Raw genomic sequence first — 7,743 nt, forward strand, 5'->3', positions numbered from 1 at the left:
ATTAGTGATCACTGTCAAACAAATGCCATCCGAACACCATTTTGTTCTATGTGATAGTCATTTTTAATAGTTATTTTTTTGTGTAATGTTGGGGATTACCCTGGGGGTCGGTGTGGGGCTACACCAGTGCCATGATTACTGTATATATGTGATAACCTTTGTATGCCTGCAATGCGCAATGATGGAAAAGTACTGGGTAAATGGAGATGTACTGCTTTAGTTCTCAGGCTGAGAATTGTCTGCACCTGCTGATAGTCACCCAGCCTCAAGGCCGAGATAGTAAAGTGAGAATCCACAGTCTAGACATGTTTTTCTCATCTTAGATACTTTGTATCTAATCCAATGCAACAATATTAAGATATGATTGACGATAGGGCCTGTGGTCGCCTGTTTCGCCACACAGATCTTTACTATAGACTACTGAGGTATTCTGTATGTGAATCTCTGTCTGCAATTGCATTTTATTACTAAATAGTTTTATACCAAGGTTCCTGTGTCTGTGTCAGCTATCTGGAAGACTGATTGTTAAAGGAAACTGACATCACACCATGCAAAGGACCACCCAACAGTAACATATTTGACATTTACTGCTGGATAATTTACAAAAAACAGTCATTCACAGTGTCTTGGTTGTACTAGAGAATCTCAATATCACAGAGGGACACTATACAGGCTCCCCAAAAGATGACCTCAAGGTGTTCTGTGTGACGCTGCATGGATCAATGCGTTCCTTGAAAAAGGGAAGACTTGCGTAACAATGCAAACTTGCACTCACACCCTAGCAGTCTGCTCACTGAGGAACACTCCTCTTGCCAGTTAGCCCTTCCAGTTTGCCTTTCCAGCATCCCCCTGCATTGTCATTGAAATTTGTAGAGGTAGGAGGGATAGATGCATTTCTTCCTCCCACTGCAAAAATAGATCCCTCAGAATTCCACTGTGCTTGTGCGCTCCCTCTGAATTCTACTTGTACTAATATTAAGGCATTTGCTGCATTTGTCCCTTTTGTTCTCTCTCCTCAAGTGGTAGGCTCGATCGACTAATGTTTTAATGCAAATGGTCACAACTTGAATGACACCACAATCACATGGTCTTAAGTGAAAATGTCCTGCCAAATCACAGATATAACAAATCCCAAAATGATGCTTAATCTGTTACATGCATCATGTTATAATGCATAGTGTACTTGTAGTGGGAGCAAGACAAGCATGGGTTCAGGTTCAAGTGCATACAAACAGCAGTCAGAAAGCTACAGGGAAGGTAGAGTTGATAAGGGTTAGTCTTCTTCATCTTCTAACAATGTGCCTTCTTTACATAATGAAAAAGAGAAAAGGCCCTGTATGCCTAAGCAGTGAAGAGCCTGTCGCTCTGTCCTACTTTTATGTTGCAGGTTGTCTGCCTATACTAGACTACAAGCAAACAAAATAAATTGTAAATAAAGAGCTGAATAATTCAAGTGTAATGATACCCTTTCATTGTAGTGGTGTTGGCAATGGCGCAACGCATAGTTTACATAATGACGAGGTCTTTAAATAAACCCACTGTGGAGCTGTCAAAGCCTATATCACTCGTTTCAATCATCCAGGGAAGAATATTAGTGACCTAAGAGTGTCATTGAAATGTATTATCAATGTTTTACAATTAACTAAGCAATAGCCTAAATACGGGCAAGTATTAAACTCTCTGGGGTAAATAACTATAAAGCAGGAGTCCTTTGCATTGATATAACGTTTACTTTAAACGTTAATTATAGCAAGCAACAGGGCTACGACTTGCTGAATATTTCACCAACAATTGACTGGCAGAGGCCTCCCGTTTGAAGTTGCTCATTCCTCAAATGGATTCATAGGCCTAACGTTAGATGGGGAAAGGATGATACCAGGAGATAGTAGAATGGCTAACTAGTCAGCTAACTCAACATACCGTTAGTTAGCCCAATAATGTAACGTTAAAGGATCCGACTGATGTGTGTATATCGTCTATGAATGGGATAAGCGTTAGTTAGCTAACTAAGCATAGTACATTTGCGTCCTATCCTTTCCTGGCTAACTAGGCAGATGAGCAATAGAGAGAACTAGCCAGCTAGTTAACGTTAATGTTAGCAAAGTTATCCTGAACGTCGTTAACTAACGTTAGCTAGCAAGGCATAGTAACCGAAGCGACATTGTTAACGCGACTCGAATTAAATTGGAAGCTAACGTTATAGCTATCTATCCCGTTAATAAGTTACGGTAACAAGTCTAGCTAGCTTGTAGCTAAATTAGTTAGCTAGCTGGGCTGACTAGCTAACATCAGCTAGGTAACTTAGTTAGCTAGTTGGTCAATCGAACCAGCTCTGTTTCATGTCTTAGCCGTCTAGGAGTCTCCCACTTAAAACTTCCCATTTAATGAGTTAGCGAGCTAGTTCCTTCCAACTCATTAAAAAGGTTCATACAAAGCCAGCTACGGGTCGTCCTGTCCAAAATGTTTCCAGCTAGCTATAATGTTACAAGCTAAAGTCGCTAGCTAGCTAGCAGTTGAGTGTCCCTTGTCTGCTTACCTTGAGCGGCCTCGCAGACATTTCTTTCATCGTCCCATAATGGTCCTCCCTCTTGACAAATACTGTGAAAACCTCCACCTTTATTAGACCAGTTTTTCCTGACTTTGAGCCAATCCAGAGGTTGCAGTCTACTGTAAATCCAAAACAGGACTCAACGACAAAGTAGTTTCTTACTTACAACAACAACAATGTCAACCAAGGCGCTTCTGAGTCGAGCCAGCTGAGGTAGCCAAATTATGTCGCCTGCCAATCGCAAAACAGACAGAAGTTGACTGCCAATCTAAAACACCAATGACCACACGATACTTTTTGACTGAAATATCCCAGTGTAGCTAACGTCAAATGGAAACGGGAGAGGGGGAAACCTTCATACCCCGATTGGCTGCAGAGAAAAGAGAGGCAGGCAATCGATTCAAGGCTATGGATGGGACGGGAACTGTTCCTTCGATGAGGTCATCTGAGTGATGTTGCTAATGTGCAAACTTGTGCTTTCAGAAAGTATTCATACCCCTTGACCTATTCCACATGTTGTTGTGTTACAGCATGAACTCAAAACGGATGACATTTTAATTTTTCTCACCCATCTACACACAATACCCAATAATGACCATTTCTAAAAACTGTTTTTAGAAATGTGTGCAAATGTATTGAAAATGAAATACATTCATATCTAATTTACACAAGTATTCACACCCCTTTTCTATGACACTCCAAATTGAGCTCAGGTGCATCTAATTTCCTTTGATTGTCCTTGAGATATCACTACAACTTGATTGGAGTCTACCTGTAGCCAATTCAATTGTTTGGACATAATTTAGAAAGAAACACCCCTGTCTGTATAAGGTCTCACAGTTGACAGTGAATGTCAGAAGATTTTGAGACAAGACAAGGGTTTCCACCAGGCGCTGAGTCGAGATGACCTGTAAAATGGTGGACAGGAAAGAAAGGAGGAAAGTGGAACATATTATGAGTAAATATGGAGTGGGGGATTTCACAAGCCTTCTGGAAGATATGATGAAGGAGAAGATGGAGGGTGAAGAAGGAAAAAAAGGAGAAAGGTGTAACATGTTTTGAGGATCACACAGAACTTTTGGAGGAGCTACAGAAGAAATTGAACGTGACAAGAGTGAGGATTAATTCAATGTGGTGGCAGGTGCAGTGGTAACTGCCGAAAAGGAACTGAGTGAGAGAGTGAGGGTGAAGCACCTGCGGCGAAGTTCGTTCCTCGTCCCGATGATGACAGGGATGGTTCTGTTCCAGTGGGAGTGAGATTTGTGGAGAGAATGGATCCTTGTATTCTAGCTGATCCATATGTGGTGTCAGGTCGGGTGGAGAAGAGGTTGGTGAAAGTAACTCGAAGTGGACTTTATTATGTTTCTTCTTTCCAGAAGGAGTGGGCGCCCTGGACTACGGTACTAGGGACAATAACTGTGACTTGAAAGGAGTGATAACGTGGGTAGCATTAAGTGTTGAGGAAGATCAGCTTTAATGGAAGATTCCTAGTGTCTGTGACGCCCGTCGTTTCGTGCGACGTAGACCCGGTGGAGAGCATGGGGAAACAGAAGACGTTGTCTGACCTGCTGAGTTTTTAGGCAGTCTTTGCCTGACAAGGTCAAGTTAGGATGTGCTAGTTATCTCGTGAGAGCTTTTATTCCAAAAATAGTACAGTGTTTTAGGTGACAAGCTTATGGTCATGTTGAAGCAGTGTATAGGAGGGAGATTCCTAGATGTAAGAAGGGTGCAGTAGGTAATGAGATAAAGGAATGTGAAGTATCGGTGGAGAAAGTAATGTATGTAAGCTGTGGGGGTGCCCATGGGGCTGGTGATCAGATGTGTCCGGTGAGAGAAAGATAGGTTGCCAGGTTCAGAGTTGTACAGACTGTGTGTGTGCATGCTGAAGCAGCGAAAACAGTGGTAGAGGAAAATGGGTACAGGGTGAGGGATCCTGAAAGGACCCAATCAAGAGAGGGCTGGGAATAATATGTGCTTCAGTAAGGTGGGTTTCTAAGCATTCATAACCATGGTTGTCAACTGTACTGCATAAATGGAATGTAAGTCACAGAAAATAGAGGTTGTGTGGTGGCAGCTGCAGAGAAGTACTTGGGATAAGAACCTCTCCCTCAACATGATCAAGACAAAGGAGATGATTGTGGACTACTGGAAAAGGAGGACCGAGCACGGCCCCATTCTCATCGAAGGGGCTGCAGTGGAGCAGGATGAGTGCTTCAAGTTCCTTGAAACTAGAATGGTCCAAACACACCAAGACAGTTGTGAAGAGGGCACAACAAATTTGTCATGGGTCCTCAGATCCTCAAAAGGTTTTACAGCTGCTACATCGAGCGCATCCTGACTGGTTGCATCACTGCCTGGTACGGCAACTGCCCAGCCTCCGACCGCAAGGCACTACAGAGGGTAGTGCGTACGGCCTAGTACATCACTGGGGCTAAGATGCTTGGCAACCAGGACCTTCTATACCAAGAGGTGTCAGAGGAAGGCCTTAAAAATTGTCAAAGACAACAGAGGAAGGCACCTAAAAGTTGGATGCGACCTGCCAACCCAATCCCAAAGACGAAGAAGAAGAAGAAGAAGAAGAAGAAGAAGAAGAAGAAGAAGCGCAAATCAGATCAGTAACTATACCATAAAGTTCAAGGAACTGTCTGTAGATGTCCAACATAGAATTGTGATGAGGCCAGTGGCGACCCGTCATTCAGGGCAGGTGAGTTAATAAAGCCGCATACAAACACTGTCTCTTTTTTGCTTTCTTGAGTAAGGCAGCTCCAAAACACAGGTGTTTCAGCCCAGCTCAGTGCTTTCTGTGGTGGTGGGGCAGCCAGCAGAAAATACGAAGTGTAGGAGTTGGTAATGTTCTCTAGTTGCGCCGTGTTTGGCTCAGTGTTCTTTCACTCATGGGGACACCATGTCGCTGCAAAATCTACAGGTGGAGCTCAAAAATTCAAGCCCCTTGGTTGCTGCCATAGAGTTACATTAGAAGTGCCCATCCAAGAAGGCTCAAGGTCATTGGCCACAAATACAATTATGTCAAATAAAGTTATATCTACCGTAGCTTTGATTGGACTGATCATGTCAACATCATACTTTCAAAAAATGTATCGGTGCTCATCGGCCATTGGACATAAACACTACACAACAAGTTGGAAATCGCAAATTCAACAATGAGTGGTTTGGAAGGAATCAGTGGCTAACTGCAAGCATTGCAAAGCAATCACTAGCCTGCTATTCATGGGAGTGGGTGTGTGGTCCAAGTCTGGGTTTAAGGGTCTCTTTTCCAAGCTTAAAATTATAAACATTCAACATTGGCCATGCTGTCAATCCATCAAAACAACTGGAAACTCTCAACTGGAAACTCGGAAGAAAATGAGTACAGACTGGAAAAATGCGTTTCGAACGGTCATCCAACTCGAAATTGCAAGTCGGGAACTCGGGCCTCTTTCTAGAGCTCTGACCTGAAGATCACTGACATCATCATGTTTCAACCTTGTTTTTTTTCCAGAGTTCCCAGTTGTCTTGAAAGCACCATAAATCCAGAGAATGCCAGATATTGATGACAAAGTTTGATGACAAAATTTGCCCACGATGGACTGCCACACCACCTTCCTGTTCAAGTGAGCACAGCACAACAAGGTGAGTCCAAAAATATATTATATGTTGCTGCTTAAGTGATGTAATATGCCAGGGAGATATGTATACTGTAGCTAAGAAAGTAATACTAAGTGTATTTTGTGTAGTAAGCTGTTAGTAGCCCATGTATCCCACCCTAATAATTTGGTACCTTTTCCCCCTCACAACTTAGCCTACTGTTCAGACTTGTTGCTGCACATTTTTTCTATAGCCTGTTTTATAGATATGTCATCGAATAGTGTAAGAGTTTCATTGTCTGCTTATATGCCCCCTTTGTTTATCCTACGGTTCTGGCTTGGTGTACAGGGAGAATAGGGCCCATGTGCTGAATTCGGTCACTGTACATTTAAAAGTGCTGAACAAATAGTTATATCGACTACGTCCGTTCTAGCTCACTCATTGTCTTAATCGAAATGACGGATTGCTTCTTATCCTCTCGTCGTCCCCTTATGCCATAGTTTGTACTTCTCTATTGTGAGTAGAAACCACATTTTATTTAAGCAAGTCAGCCATATCAGCTATGTTTTTTTTAAAGGTAGTAAATGAGGCTGAATGAACTGTTTCACTGCCAGACAAGGCTCGGCTGATAGCCAGGTGTAGCAATGGAAAGGTGTTTGGACCCTGCTGTTGGGACAGCTTTATATCGGCCCTAACAGTTTGTGGGCACCGTTTGTCACCATTACAGTGCAATTAATGTATTGTTTAGTGTTGTGTAGTGGCTTTGCTGGCATACATCTAAAAGAAAATGTGGTTTGCCCCACAAAGATTGACAAGGATAAGGCATATAACTGGGGATGGGTATAAAACAACAGTGGTCTCCTTCATTGGAAATGGAACAAATATGGAACTACCCAGACTCTGCCTAGAGCAGGCCATCAGACCAGACTGGGCAACCAGGCAAGACCTGCCTTGGTGAGGGAGGTGACCAAGAACCCAATGTCCACTCTGACAGAACTACAGAGTTCATTGGCTGAGATGGGAGAACCTGCCAGAAGGACAACCGTCTCTACAGTACTTCACCAATCTGGGCTTTATGGGAGAGCGGCCAGATGGAAAGTCTCCTGAGAAAAAGACACATGACAGTACGCCAGGGGCCTCATTAATATACTGTGCATACTGTATGTACAAAATTTGCAAACCTCCATGCAAATTTGGAAAGTAAGTATTTTGTGCAAATGTGGGATATGATAAAGCTTTTTAAAAAAGGGGTTTAACCGATTAACAAGAAAGCAACCATTCTTGTTTAAGATTTTATTTTTAGAATCTAAAATGATTATAGAGCAATATTGTCCTTATTTATTTTATTTTCACAACCATTGAAAAGATATTCCTCACTTTCTCTGGCCATGATGGGTTCATATTCCCGAAGGACCCATACAACAAATTACCATGTGCATCTCTGATGTAATTTGACCTAGTAGCCTAGTAAATATATAGGCTATATGTATTTCAAGTTTTGCAATATCATATGCAGTGCGGTTTATAATGCCGGTATACAGTTGAATTTAATATTTTACATTGAAGTAGGCCTATGTATCAAGTTTATATTGTCATGTGCAGAAGTACAT

General features: G+C 42.3%; 1 protein-coding gene across 1 annotated transcript in view; it reads right to left on the reverse strand.

The window, feature by feature from the left end:
• The window catches only part of LOC110515154 (OTU domain-containing protein 7B), a 32,463-nt gene extending 29,513 nt beyond the window's left edge, over positions 1-2,950 (reverse strand). The window contains exon 1 of the mRNA XM_021594163.2: positions 2,537-2,950. The gene's annotated coding sequence lies outside the window, so the exon portion shown is untranslated. The remainder of the gene's footprint in view (positions 1-2,536) is intronic.
• Positions 2,951-7,743: the final 4,793 nt, after the last annotated feature.

Source organism: Oncorhynchus mykiss, chromosome 3 (genome assembly GCF_013265735.2).
Source record: "Oncorhynchus mykiss isolate Arlee chromosome 3, USDA_OmykA_1.1, whole genome shotgun sequence".
NCBI classification, from domain to species: Eukaryota; Metazoa; Chordata; class Actinopteri; order Salmoniformes; family Salmonidae; genus Oncorhynchus; species Oncorhynchus mykiss.